This window comes from Chiloscyllium plagiosum, unplaced genomic scaffold (assembly GCF_037043375.1).
Source record: "Chiloscyllium plagiosum isolate Xiang-an unplaced genomic scaffold, Cpla_swu_hap1 HiC_scaffold_48, whole genome shotgun sequence".
NCBI classification, from domain to species: Eukaryota; Metazoa; Chordata; class Chondrichthyes; order Orectolobiformes; family Hemiscylliidae; genus Chiloscyllium; species Chiloscyllium plagiosum.
In genome coordinates, this window is record NW_028270186.1 from 17894552 (window position 1) to 17909786 (window position 15235).

Here is a 15235-nt window from a genome sequence, read left to right on the forward strand (position 1 = left end):
ATGTGGATGTCAAACACTTGATCAATTCATCCTCTCTTAATCAAGCCCAGGGACACTGCACAGGCTCTATCTTCGAGTATATTTCAGTCGAGAATGGTAGATTTCAAATTACCAGTGACGTATCATCGAATCCCTACAGTGTGGAAACAGGTCCTTCGGCCCACCAAGTCCACACCGACCCTCCGAAGAGTATCCCACCCAGATCCATTTCCCCCTACCCTATTATCTTATATTCACCCCTGAGCACTATGGGCAATTTAACACAGCCAATCCACCCTAACCTGCACATCCCTGAGCACTATGGGTAATTTAGCATGGCCATTCCACCCTAACCTGCACATCCCTGAGCACTATGGGTAATTTAGCATGGCCTATCCACCCTAACCTGCACATCCCTGAGCACTATGGGTAATTTAGCATGGCCAATCCACCCTAACCTGCACATCCCTGAGCACTATGGGTAATTTAGCACGGCCAATCCACCCTAACCTGCACATCCCTGAACACTATGGGTAATTTAGCATGGCCAATCCACCCTAACCTGCACCTCCCTGAGCACTATGGGTAATTTAGCATGGCCAATCCACCCTAACCTGCACATCCCTGAGCACTATGGGCAATTTAGTACAGCCAAGCCACCCTAACCTGCACATCCCTGAACACTATGGGTAATTTAGCATGGCCAATCCACCCTAACCTGCACATCCCTGAGCACTATGGATAATTTAGCATGGCCAATCCACCCTGACCTGCACATCTTTGGACTGTGGGAGGAAACTGGAGAACCCAGAGGAAACCCACGCAGACACGGGGAGAATGTGCAAACTCCACACAGACAGTCGCCCGAGACTGGAATCAAACCGGGGTCCCTGGTGCTGTGAGGCAGCAGTGCTAACCGCTGTGCCACCGTGGCACCTGTACAGGGTTAAGGGAATGGGGTGCAGGTAAAAGCCATGATCCTGTTGATTGGTGGGATAGTATCGAAGGCCGTGTATCCGCTCCTATTGGCCGGGCATGTTTCTAAGGACAGAGGAGGTGGAGCCTGATGTCAAGCAGGAGGCCTGGAAACCAGCTGCATTCCTTCGACCTGCTGAACTGGGTCGTCGCAATGGGAACGTACCGTCAAACATCCCATAAGTCTCTGCTCAAAGGCTCTTTGGAACACCCAGTGAAGTCGATGGTGAACCGCTGTCTGGAAGCTCTCCGGAATCTGTAGGTGCTACAGGAGAACGAGAAGAGATAACCTCAGTGTGACCAAAGGGAACGTTCACGGGATAGAAAAACACTCAGAGTCGTGTGTGTGTGTGTGTGTGAGATAGAGTGTGTGTGAATGTGTGTGTGTGAATGTGTGTGTGTGTGAATGTGTGCGTGAGAGAGTGTGTGTGAATGTGTGTGTGAGATAGTGTGCGAGTGTGTGTGAGAAAGACAGAGAGTGTGTGTGTGTGTGTGAGAGAGTGTGTGTGAATGTGTGTGTGAGATAGAGTGTGCGCGTGTGTGTGAGAAAGATAGAGGGTGTGTGTGTGAGAGAGTGTGTGTGAGAGAGTGTGTGTGTGAGAGAGTGAATGTGTGAGAGAGTGTGTGTTTGAGTGTGAGTGTATGTGTGAGTGTGCATGTGTGAGTGTGTATGTGTGTGAGAGAGGGTGTGAATGTGTGAGAGAGAGAGTGTGTGTGTTTGAGTGTGAGTGTATGTGTGAGTGTGTGAATGTGTATGTGAGAGAGAGTGTGTGTGTGTGTGAGAGAGAGAGTGTGTATGTCTGAGACAGTGTGAATGTGTGAGAAAGAGAGTGTGTGTGTGTTTGAGTGTGAGTGTATGTGTGAGAGTGGGCTTGTGAACATGTGACAGTGTGCGCGCTTGTGAGTGTGACAGTGAATGTGTGAGAGTTAGTGTGTTTGCTTGTGAGGCCTGTGTGTTTGTGAGAGTGTGCGCGTACATGTGTGTGTGCACTTGTGAGTGTGTCAGAAAGTGTGTGTGTGCGTATGCGTGTGTTTTTTCTCTTGTGAGTGTGTGTGTGTCTGAGTGTGTGTGTGAGAGTGCTTGTGGGTGCGTGAGAATGTGCGTGTGTCTGCACGTGCGAGCACATTTATGCAAAACTGGTGAGAACTGTGCATTTTGTACATCAGCTGACATTGGTAAAACCATCGCCACAGAACACACCTCTCCACAACCTTTCAAAATGCACTGACCACCTGAAGAGCATCTCACTCAGATGAAACCGTGCCCCCCAGCCCCAGACCCTAACCCTGAAATTCCCATGGCAAACCCACCTAGCCCGCACATTCCCTGCACACCACAGCACAATTTAGCACGGCCAATCCACCCTAACCTACACATCCCTGAGCACTATGGGTAATTTAGCACGGCCAATCCACCCTAACCTGCACATCCCTGACCACTATGGTAATTTAGCACGGCCAATCCACCCTAACCTGCACATCCCTGAGCACTATGGGTAATTTAGCACGGCCTATCCACCCTAACCTGCACATCCCTGAGCACTATGGGTAATTTAGCATGGCCAATCCACCCTAACCTGCACATCTTTGGACTGTGGGAGGAAACCGGAGCACCCGGAGGAAACCCACACAGACACGGGGGGAGAATGTGCAAACTCCACACAGACAGTCGCCCGAGGCTGGAATCGAACCTGGGTCCCTGGCGCCGTGAGGCAGCATGCTAACTACTGTACCGTCCCTATATTTGAAATGGAATTTTGGCATTTATTGCTGAAGGAATAGAGCGTTAAGAAAGGGATGTCTTGCTTCAGCTGAACAAGGCATTAGTGAGACTGTACCTGAGAGTATTGTGTAGTAGAGTTTCAGTGGCCCCCTTCCTTGAGGAGAGATGTAGATACATTGGAGATAGCTCAAAGCAGGTTCACTCGATTAATTCCAGATTAATTCCAGAAGGGTCTTACCTTTCTGAAGAAAGATTGCGCAGTTTAGGCCTGAACTCTCTGAAGTTTAACTCGCCCAGGAGATAGGGCAGCACGGTAGCTCAGTGGTTAGCACTGCTGTCTCATGGCGCCAGGGACTTGGGTTCGATCCCAGCCTCGGGCGACTGTCTGTGTAGAGTTTGCTCATTCTCCCCATGTCTGTGTGTGGGTTTCCTCCGGGTGCTCCGGCTTCCTCCCACAGTCCAAAGATGTGCAGGTTAGGGTGAATTGGACATGCTAAATTACCCATAGTGCTCAGGGATGTGCAGGTTAGGGTGGATTGTCCATGCTAAATTACCCATAGTATTCAGGGATGTGCAGGTTAGGGTGGATTGGCCATGCTAAATTACCCATAATGCTCAGGGATGTGCAGGTTAGGGTGGAATGGCCATGCTAAATTATCCATAATGCTCAGGGATGTGCAGGTTAGGGTGGATTGGCCATGCTAAATTACCCATAGTGTTCAGGGATGTGCAGGTTAGGGTGGATTGGCCATGCTAAATTGCCCATAATGCTCAGGGATGTGCAGGTTAGGGTGGATTGGCCATGCTAAATTACCCATAGTGCTCAGGATGTGCAGGTTAGGGTGGATTGGCCATGCTAAATTATCCATAATGCTCAGGGATGTGCAGGTTAGGGTGGATTGGCCATGCTAAATTACCCATAATGCTCAGGGATGTGCAGGTTAGGGTGGATTGGCCATGCTAAATTACCCATAGTGCTCAGGATGTGCAGGTTAGGGTGGATTGGCCATGCTAAATTACCCATAGTGTTCAGGGATGTGCAGGTTAGGGTGGATTGGACATGCTAAATTACCCATAGTGCTCAGGGATGTGCAGGTTAGGGTGGATTGGCCATGCTAAATTACCCATAGTGTTCAGGGATGTGCAGGTTAGGGTGGATTGGCCATGCTAAATTACCCATAGTGTTCAGGGATGTGCAGGTTAGGGTGGATTAGCCACGCTAAATTACCCATAGTGCTCAGGGATGTGCAGGTTAGGGTGGATTGGCCATGCTAAATTACTCATACAGCTCAGGGATGTGCAGGTTAGGGTGGATTGGCCATGCTAAATTACCCATAGTGCTCAGGGATGTGCAGGTTAGGGTGGATTGGCTATGCTAAATTACCCATAGTGCTCAGGGATGTGCAGGTTAGGGTGGATTGGCCATGCTAAATTACTCATACAGCTCAGGGATGTGCAGGTTAGGGTGGATTGGCCATGCTAAATTACCCATAGTGCTCAGGGATGTGCAGGTTAGGGTGGATTGGCTATGCTAAATTACCCATAGTGCTCAGGGATGTGCAGGTTAGGGTGGATTAGCCACGCTAAAGTACCCATAGTGCCCAGGGATGTGCAGCTTAGGGTGGATTAGCCGTGCTAAATTACCCATAGTGCTGATTAGTCAGGGGCAAATATCAGGTGACAGGGTGGGGGAATGCAACTGGGTGGGTTACTCTTCGGAGGGTCGGGGGGGGAGTTGTTGGGCCGAAGGGCCTGTTTCCACTCTGTAGGGGATCTCATCTGATCCTCTTGAATAGCGGAGTGGGCTTGAGGGGGGGGCCAAACGGCCTACTCCTGCTCTGACTTCGCTTGTTCGAGGGGTCTCCCTCGCAACACCGCGTCGACCAGAAACAAGCCAGCCCCCGTGGAAGCAGAGTGAGCTCCCCCGGTGGTCCTGACCGGAAAGGCCTCCCGCAGTCACGGCTCTTGCCGTGGGACATTGCCGTGCTTTGAAATTCCCGTCGACCGGAACCGCGGGTCGAATGGGGAGGGGGTGCGAGTTACGCCATGCACGGTCTCCGGGAACAGGGGCGCGTTGCTGGTGCGTTCGGAACGCTGCGGCTTCTTTCTCTGACCAATGAGGAAAAAGGGCTGAGCAGATGCCAACCCGTGCGCAAAGAAAATGCCAAACCCTGCAGCTAAAGGGATGCCATTCGGCCCCTCCAGTCAACGCTGGTGATAGCCCCCCCCCCCGTCCCCTCTGCTTCGTCCTGGGGCAGTTTAATCCAATCCCCAATCGGAGCTCACATTGAATAAAGCAGCTCCCTGATTTGACGTGGGTCTTCGGCTGGGATGTGAGGCGTCCACGTACGTGCCTGTAATTGTTCTTTTTTTGGCCGCCTGCACACTATCACCCCCTACCCTGCCACCCCACAAATTGCACCACTGACACCTCTGCGCAGCTCACGGAAGGTAACATAGGCGGTATACAGTAATCAGTAAGTTTGCATATGACACTAAAATTGGAGGTGTAGTGGACAGCGAAGAGGGTTACCTCAGATTACAACAGGATCTGGACCAGATGGGCCAATGGGCTGAGAAGTGGCAGATGGAGTTTAATTCAGATAAATGCGAGGTGCTGCATTTTGGGAAAGCAAATCTTAGCAGGACTTATACACTTAATGGTAAGGTCCTAGGGAGTGTTGCTGAACAAAGAGACCTTGGAGTGCAGGTTCATAGCTCCTTGAAAGTGGAGTCGCAGGTAGATAGGATAGTGAAGAAGGCGTTTGGTATGCTTTCCTTTATTGGTCAGAGTATTGAGTACAGGAGTTGGGAGGTCATGTTGCGGCTGTACAGGACATTGGTTAGGCCACTGTTGGAATATTGTGTGCAATTCTGGTCTCCTTCCTACCGGAAAGATGTTGTGAAACTTGAAAGGATTCAGAAAAGATTTACAAGAATGTTGCCAGGGTTGGAGGATTTGAGCTACAGGGAGAGGCTGAACAGGTTGGGGCTGTTTTCCCTGGAGCGTCAGGGGCTGAGGGGTGACCTTATTGAGGTTTATAAAATCATGAGGGGCATGGATAGGATAAATATGAGGGCTTTTCACTGGGATGGGGGAGTCCAGATTGAGAGGGGCATAGGTTTAGGGTGAGAGGGGAAAGATATAAAAGGGAGGGGCAACTTTTTCACACAGAGGGTGGTACATGTATGGAATGAGCTGCCAGAGGAAGTGGTGGAGGCTGGTACAATTGCAACATTTTTGAGGCATTTGGATGGGTATATGAATAGGAAGGGTTTGGAGGGATACGGGCCGGGTGCTGGCAGGTGGGACTAGATTGGGTTGGGAATATCTGGGTCGGCATGGACGGGTTGGGCCGAAGGGTCTGTTTCCGTGTGTGCGACTCTACGCCTCGGTCATTTTGGAGAGTTGATTAAGAGTCACCCAGGCTGGTGTGGGTCTGGAGTCACATGTAGGCCGGACAGGGTTAGGAAACCGCTCCCCTCCCCCCCCCACTCCACCCCCACCCGAAGGCTTTGACGACCTGCAGTGCGTGACCGTGGTGAGATCGCCTTATCTCGCTAACGCATCGCGAACGATCGGTCGTCTGTTGGTTGCGCCCGTGGGCAGAGGCAAACGCGTTCATCGCGAAGAGCCGTCGCCGATGTCCGGTCTTGTGTCATCCCAACCGGCTGGATTCATTCCCCTCCCAGCCGCTCCCTGCCTCCACTCCCCCTCGCAACGTTCTCCCATGAAGCACCTGAGGGAAGCAGACATACAGAACATTTCTTCAAGGGCTGCGCGGCCTTACCTCAGTTACCTTCGACCCGGTCGTAGGAACAGAGGCTGGTTTCACACTTTGATAGAACTCACAATCAACAGCATTGAGCCATCGAGATGCACAGCACGGAAACAGACCCTTCGGCCCAACCCGTCCATGCCGACCCAGATAGTCCCAACCCAACCTAGTCCCACCTGCCAGCACCCGGCCCATATCCCTCCAAACCCTTCCTATTCATGTCCCCATCCTTTTAAATGCTGTCATCGTACCAGCCTCCACCACATCCTCTGGCAGCTCATTCCACACACGTGCCACCCTCTGGGTGAAAACGTTGCCCCTTAGGTCTCTTTTATATCTTTTCCCCCCTCTCACCCTAAACCTATTCCCCACTAGTTCTGGACGCCCCCACTCCAGGGGAAAGACCTGGTCTATTTGCCCTGTCCATGTCCCTCATGATTTTATAAACCTCTCTTTGTCCTGTCTCTTTGAAGACAGGGTTATAGCAACATGGAAAATCAGGACAGGAGTAGTCAATCCGGCCCCTGCTCCCCCATCCAATACGGTGATGGGCTGATCATCCAACCCAGCGCCCTGTTCTCACGTTCCCCCCATCGACCCCTTTAGCCCCAAGAACTCTACAGGAGGTTCCGCTCGAGCGCGTCTTTCGCGAACGTGAATCGGCTGTAACGCCATGGGGTGAACACTCTTTCGAAAACGCAAACGTTGACTCTCAGTGCATTTTGTATCGCACAATTTTTGTATCACGTGGGGCCGGGCAAGAACACAACGGTCGCAGAACATCACGGAACAACCTGTATCAAACTCCTGCTTGGAAAGACTAAAGAACGTTCCAGAACAGGAACAGGCCCTTCCGCCCTCCTGCGCCGATCCAGCTCCTCCATCTTAACCCGTCGCCTGTCTTTCTAAGGGTCTGCATCCCTCTGCTCCCTTCCCACTCTGGATACATCTTCAGTGACGCTATCGTGCCCGCCTCTACCACCCTCCACTGGCAACGCATTCCAGGTACCCACCACCCTCTGCGTGACAAACTTTCCGCGCAATATCTTCCTTAAGTTTTCCCCCTCTCGCCTTAACTCATGACCCCTAGTAATGAATCCCCCCGCTCTGGGGGAATAAAGCGCCTTGCTATCCATCCTGTCTGCACCTCTCATTGTCGACCTCAGTCAGCTCCCCCCCTCCAACCTCCACCTTTCTAATGAAAACAATCCTAATCTCCTCAACCTCTCCTCATAGCTCGCTCCCTCCATACCAGGCAGCATCCCGGTGAACCTCCCCCGCACCCTCTCCAAAGCGTCCATGTCCTTTTGGTAATGTGGCGTGCAGAACCGTACGCGGTATTCCAAACGCGGCCGAACCATAGTCTTATACAACTGTAGACGTTCAATGTTTTCCCTCAACTGCTTTCTGCGGAGGGGGGGGGGAGATTTCCACAGGCTCCCCCCTCAACCCCACAACTCACTGGGAGAAGACATTTCTCCTCATCTGAGTCCTATCCTGAGACTGTGACCCTCTTCCCCTCCTCCATCCAGTTCTGGACTCCTCCCCACCTCCCCAGTCCTCGGGAATGTCTTTTACCCCGGCTCATTCCCCTTAGAATTCATTAGGTTTCCTATGAGATCTCCCCTTCCTCTTGGGGTTGGAGGAGGGGAATTGTTTTTGAAGGAAAAGGCCTGAGTGTAACTCCAGTCCAGAGCTAGCATACACACACACACACACACACACAGACGCGCACACACACACACACACACACACACAGACGCACACACACACACACGCTGTGCAAATTGGAAACAGACCTGGGTTGGACCGAAGGGTCTGTTTCCATGCTGTACATCTCTATGGCTATCTATGACTCTATTGTCCATGCCCACCCAGATATCCTAACCTCATCTAGTCCCAGCATTTGGCCCATATCACTCCAAACCCTTCCTAATCCATTCACCCATACAGATGCCTTTTAACTGTTGTCATAGAGTCATAGAGATGTACATCACGGAAACAGACCCTTCGGCCCAACCCGTCCATGCTGACCCAGATATCCCAACCCAATCTAGTCCCACCTGCCAGCGCCCGGCCCATATCCCTCCAAACCCTTCCTATTCATATACCCATCCAAATGCCTTTTAAATGCTGTCATTGTTCCAGCCTCCACCACTTCCTCTGGCAGCTCATTCCATACACGTACCACCCTCTGTGTGAAAACATTGCCCCTTAGGTCTCTTTTATATCTTTTCCCCCTCTCACCCTCAACCTATGCCCTCTAGTTCTGGACTCCCCCACCCCAGGGAAAAGACTTTGTCTATTTATCCTATCCATTGCCCCCTCATGATTTTATAAACCTCTATAAGGTCACCCCCTCAGCCTCCGACACTCCAGGGAAAACAGCCCCAGCCTGTTCAGCCTCTCCCTGTAGCTCAAATCCTCCAACCCTGGCAACATCCTTGTAAATCTTTTCTGAACCCTTTCAAGTTTCACAACATCTTTCCGATAGGAAGGAGACCAGAATTGCACGCAATATTCCAACAGTGGCCTAACCAATGTCCTGTACAGCCGCAACATGACCTCCCAACTCCTGTACTCAATACTCTGACCAATAAAGGAAAGCATACCAAACACCTTCACTATCCTATCTATTTGAGAATACACACACACACACAGAGGAACACATACAAATATACAAATACACGCATGGGTATCTGTTCAGACAAATACACACACACACACTCATGAATACATGCAAACACATACAAATATATTAACATACGTACAGACACATGCATAGAACATTACAGCGCAGTACTGACCCTTCAGCCCCTCGATGTTGCACCGACCTGTGGAACCAATCTGAAGCCCATCTAACCTACACCATTCCATTCTCCTCCATGTCCCTCTCCAATGACCAGTTCAATGCCCTTAAAGTTGGTGAGTGTGGCAGGCAGGGTGTTCCACACCCCCTACTACTCTCTGAGTAAAGACACTACCTCTGACATCTGTCCTGTATCTATCACCCCCTCAATTTAAAGCTATGTCCCCTCGTGCTGGCCATCACCATCCGAGGGAAAAGGCTCTCTCTGTCCACCCTATCGAACCCTTGTATGGCTCAATTCAGTCCCCTCTCAACCTCCTTCTCTCTAACGAAAACAGCCTCAAGTCCCTCAGCCTTTCCTCATAAGACCTTCCCTCCCATACCAGGTGACATCCTGGTAAATCTCCTCTCAACCCTTTCCAAAGCTTCCACATCCTTCCTATAATGCGGTGACCAGAACTGTACGTAATACTCCACGTGCGGCCGCACCAGAGTTTTGTACAGCTGCAGCAGGACCTCATAGCCCCGAAACTCAGTCCCTCTCCCGATAAAAGCTAACACACCGTACGCCTTCTTAAAAACCCTGTCAACCTGGGTGGCAACTTTCAGGGATCTGTGTACCTGGACACCGAGATCTCTCTGCTCATCCACACCAGCAAGAGTCTTACCATTAACCCAGGATTCTGCCTTATTGTGCAAATACATGAATACAAACAGACATGTAGAGACACTCATGGGCACCTGTACTGTCAAATACACACACACACACACAGGTGCGCATACACACATTCACACAGACACACATACGCACAGACACACACACAGAGACACACGCTCTCACACACACTCACGCAGACACATTAACACTCACACACACAGACACACACACTCATGCAGACACACACACACTCATGCAGACACATTAACACACACACAGACACACACAGACACATACACAATCAGACACAGACACACACACTCAGACACAGACATACACACACACACTCAGACACAGACATACACACACACACTCAGACACACACACACACAGACACATACACAATCAGACACAGACACACACACACACACTCAGACACACAGACATACATACACAGACACACACACACACTCACAGGAAAGATACAGTATGCATGGCACACACCACCCAGCAGTAACACACCCCGAGAGACAGCGTGCGCTCCCTGTTCCCTCCCGTCTCTGCACCAGCCGACACCTCACCCACTGACACCGCCTTCCAGATGCCCTGCCAGCAACTCCCCTGGCACAGGTCCGGCCACTCGAGCCTGTTGCACGCCTGCCACAGGAATGGATGACCGCACCCCTCGGCCGCGTTGCCGTAGCGACGGTGAGGGGCAGGGTCTCCGCGCCGAGCGAATGCAGCCACCAGCAGCTCACAGGACTGCTGCAGTCATTAAGCCCTTTTGTGGTCAGGGGCTGAACAATGTGGAGGGGAATGAATGACTGCACCTCTCTCTCTCTCTCTCTCTCTCTCTCTCGGCATTGCAGCATGGGCTGAATTAACATTTCAGGCTCGTCCTGAGGCCGGGGAGATTTCACTGCTCCTGCTCCCGCATCCGACTGTACCCAGCACAACGTGGAAAGGCCACCTCTGGGTTTTATTTCTCTGTCCAACCTCCTCCTTCCCTTCACTGAGCTCCAGGGGGTAGGGGAGGGGGGAGATTTTCAGCTCCCCTCTGCTCACAGGGGCGAACAGAGTCCATTCGGCCCTCGCGTATCGTCGTGAGGATTCCTGGCCGACCCGGTTCACTAACCTCCCCTTCCCCCTCGCGCCCCACTCTTGACTCGTCCACGCTAAAAGATCCACCTCATCGAGCTACCCAAATTAATAGGGTTCTTAAAAAGGCCTACGGTGTGTTGGCTTTCATTAGCAGGGGGATTGAGTTTAAGAGCCGCGAGGTTATGCTGCAGCTCGATAGAGCCCCTGGTTAGACCACACTTGGGATATTGTGTTCAGTTCTGGTCGCCTCATTACAGGGAGGATGTGGAAGCTCTAGAGAGGGTCCGGAGGGGAGATTTCCCAGGATGGTGCCGGGACTGGAGGGCAGGTCTTAGGAAGGAAGGTTGAGGGAGTTAGGACTTTTCTCATTGGAGTGAAGAGGGATGAGAGGGACTTGATAGAGGTGTACAAGATGAGGAGATAGAGTGAGACTTTTTCCACAGGGTAGAAATGGCTGGGTAGAAGGGGGCATAATTTGAAGGTGATTGGAGGAAGGTTTCGGGGGAGATGTCAGAGGTCGGTTCTTTCCACAGAGAATGGTGGGAATGCACTGCCAGCGGGGGGAGTAGTCAGAGACATTAGGGACATTTAAGCGACTCTTGGATAGGCCCGTGGATGATAGTACAATGAAGGGCGTGTAGGTTAGTCTGATCTTAGAGTAGGATAAAAGGCTGGCACAACATCGAGGGCCGAAGGGCCTGCCCGTACTCCCCTATGCTTATTCTTCAAAAGGTTCCAATTTGACTCAGTTCCTTTCATTTTCCTGTCGCTTCACTCACAGAATGAGGTTATCGCTGGCTGGACCAACATTTATTGGCCAGAGGGCAGTTTAAGAGTCAACCACGCGTCGCTGTGGGTCAGCGGTCATGTGTAGGCCCAGACCAGGTCAGGTGAATTGGCCGCGCTAAACTGCCTGTAGTGTTAGGTGAAGAGGTAAATGTAGGGGTATGGGTGGGTTGCGCTTCGGCAGGTCGGTGTGGACTTGTTGGGCCAAAGGGCCTGTTTCCACACTGTAAGCAATCTAATCTAATTTAATCTAATTCCTTCCCTGAAGGGCATTAGTGAATCAGATGGGGTGTTTTTCTGACAGTCGACACGGCCATCATGAGACTTTTAATTCCAGATTTGTATTGAATTCAAATTCCACCCCGGAATATTACCAGGGTTTCTGGATTAACCGGGTCCAGCCATAGTGCCACTAGGCCATTGCTTCCCCCTGTATTATATTTTACCGTCTATTCTTTCTCCCCGAAGCTGGTGACTTACCGAGAGAAAACCGTCTCCCTTTATCTCAGCTTTTTTAAAATTGCTTCTCCTCCCCACCCCACCACCTCCCCAACGTTCAGGCAAATTGAGGGTTTCCAGAGGATGGATTTCATAGGAATGGCGGGAAGGGAGGTGGCAAGAGATTGGACAATAGGGGATAGGACAGGCGATAGGCTGAATCACCTCCTCCTGCGCCGTAACAAGTCTGAGTCTTGGGAGTTCATAACGTCTCAGAGAGAAGGCCCTTCGGTCCATCCTGTCTGTGCTGGTCGTCAAGCATCCATCTGATGCTGAGCCCCACCTCCAAGCCCTGGGCCCATCGCCTTGGCACGGCGAGTGCATATGTCAATCCTTCTTCAACGAGATGGGAGTTCAACTAGTAAGAGGCGTTCTCGCCATCTCCTCTCAGCTTATACCTCTTGAATCCTGGTAGATCTCAATGCTGCCCACTCTTCAGCTCTAAAGAACCCAGTACCATCCAGCCTCCCTTCAACGCTGAAATGTTCCATCCAAGGCATCGTCCTGGTGAAATCCCACTCTGTCCCATCCTTCCGATAATGCAGGCCTAGAACTGCACACAGTTGGGGTCCATGTTGTACTCTACGAGCAGGTAGGAACATGGTAGCAAAGTCCCAGTCTTTCTCTCCCTCTCGTTTTTTTATCTGTTGGTCATTTATACAAAGGACTTGGATGAGAATATACTTGGCAGCACGGTGGCTCAGTGGTTAGCACCGCTGCCTCACGGCGCCAGGGACCAGGGGTTCGATCCCACCCTCGGGGCGACTGTCTGTGTGGGGTTTGCACATTCTCCCTGTGTCTATGTGGGTTTCCTCCGGGTGCTCCGGTTTCCTCCCACAGTCTAAAGATGCGCAGGTTAGGGTGGATTGGCCATGCTAAATTACCCATAGTGCCCAGGGATGTGCAGGTTAGGGTGGATTGGCCGTGCTAAATTACCCATAGTGCCCAGGGATGTGCAGGTTAGGGTGAATTGGCCGTGCTAAATTACCCATAGTGTTCAGGGATGTACAGGTTAGGGTGGATTGGCCATGCTAAATTACCCATAGTGTTCAGGGATGTGCAGGTTAGGGTGGATTGGCCGTGCTAAATTACCCATAGTGTTCAGGGATGTACAGGTTAGGGTGGATTGGCCATGCTAAATTACCCATAGTGCCCAGGGATGTGCAGGTTAGGGTGGATTGGCCGTGCTAAATTACCCATAGTGCCCAGGGATGTGCAGGTTAGGGTGGATTGGCCGTGCTAAATTACCCATAGTGTTCAGGGATGTGCAGGTTAGGGTGAATTGGCCGTGCTAAATTACCCATAGTGTTCAGGGATGTACAGGTTAGGGTGGATTGGCCGTGCTAAATTACCCATAGTGTTCAGGGATGTGCAGGTTAGGGTGGATTGGCCGTGCTAAATTACCCATAGTGTTCAGGGATGTGCAGGTTAGGGTGGATTGGCCGTGCTAAATTACCCATAGTGTTCAGGGATGTGCAGGTTAGGGTGGATTGGCCGTGCTAAATTACCCATAGTACTCAGGGATGTGCAGGTTAGGGAGGATTGGCCGTGCTAAATTACCCATAGTACTCAGGGATGTGCAGGTTAGGGAGGATTGGCCGTGCTAAATTACCCATAGTGTTCAGGGATGTGCAGGTTAGGGTGGATTGGCTGTGCTAAATTACCCATAGTGCCCAGGGATGTGCAGGTTAGGGTGGATTGGCTGTGCTAAATTACCCATAGTGCCCAGGGATGTGCAGGTTAGGGTGGATTGGCCGTGCTAAATTACCCATAGTGCCCAGGGATGTGCAGGTTAGGGTGAATTGGCCGTGCTAAATTACCCATAGTGTTCAGGGATGTACAGGTTAGGGTGGATTGGCCATGCTAAATTACCCATAGTGTTCAGGGATGTGCAGGTTAGGGTGGATTGGCCGTGCTAAATTACCCATAGTGCCCAGGGATGTGCAGGTTAGGGTGGATTGGCCGTGCTAAATTACCCATAGTGTTCAGGGATGTGCAGGTTAGGGTGGATTGGCCGTGCTAAATTACCCATAGTGTTCAGGGATGTGCAGGTTAGGGTGGATTGGCCGTGCTAAATTACCCATAGTACTCAGGGATGTGCAGGTTAGGGAGGATTGGCCGTGCTAAATTACCCATAGTACTCAGGGATGTGCAGGTTAGGGAGGATTGGCCGTGCTAAATTACCCATAGTGTTCAGGGATGTGCAGGTTAGGGTGGATTGGCCATGCTAAATTACCCATAGTGTTCAGGGATGTACAGGTTAGGGTGGATTGGCCATGCTAAATTACCCATAGTATTCAGGGATGTGCAGGTTAGAGTGGATTGGCCGTGCTAAATTACCCATAGTGCTCAGGGATGTGCAGGTTAGGGTGAATTGGCCATGCTAAATTACCCATAGTGTTCAGGGATGTGCAGGTTAGGGTGGATTGGCCGTGCTAAATTACCCATAGTACTCAGGGATGTGCAGGTTAGGGTGGATTGGCCATGCTAAATTACCCATTGTGCTCAGGGATGTGCAGGTTAGGGTGGATTGGTTGTGCTAAATTACCCATAGTGTTCAGGGATGTGCAGGTTAGGTGAATTGGCCATGCTAAATTTCCCGTAGTGTTAGGTGAAGGGGTAAATGTTGGGGAATGGGTCGAGGTGGGTTGCTCTTTGGAGGATCAGTGTGGACTTGTTGGGCCGAAGGGTCTGTTTCCACACTGTAGGGAATCTAATCTTATCAAACTTTCCCTGCTTAAATACTTATCCAAATGTCTTTTAAAAGTTGTAACTCTACCCGCATCCACAACTTCCTCAGGACGTTCATTCCACACACGAACCACCCGCTGGGTAAAAATAAAATGGCCCCTCGTGCCCTCCTTAAATCTTCCACCTTAAAAATGTGCTCCCTTTCTCACACCTGCCACTCGCCTCATGATTTTAAA

General features: G+C 51.1%; 1 protein-coding gene across 3 annotated transcripts in view; it reads right to left on the minus strand.

The window, feature by feature from the left end:
* Window positions 1-6405, minus strand: part of LOC122542986 (zinc finger MIZ domain-containing protein 1-like) — a 92300-nt gene extending 85895 nt beyond the window's left edge. Inside the window, exons 1-2 of one of the 3 annotated variants that reach the window (XM_087984390.1) lie at window positions 6202-6405; window positions 1121-1210 (exon numbers count right to left, since the gene is read on the minus strand). The gene's annotated coding sequence lies outside the window, so the exon portion shown is untranslated. Of the gene's footprint in view, window positions 1-1120; window positions 1220-6184 lie in introns of all 3 variants that reach the window. The other 2 variants (XM_087984389.1, XM_087984388.1) reach the window with 2 other exon arrangements.
* Between the last annotated feature and the right edge of the window lie 8830 nt (window positions 6406-15235).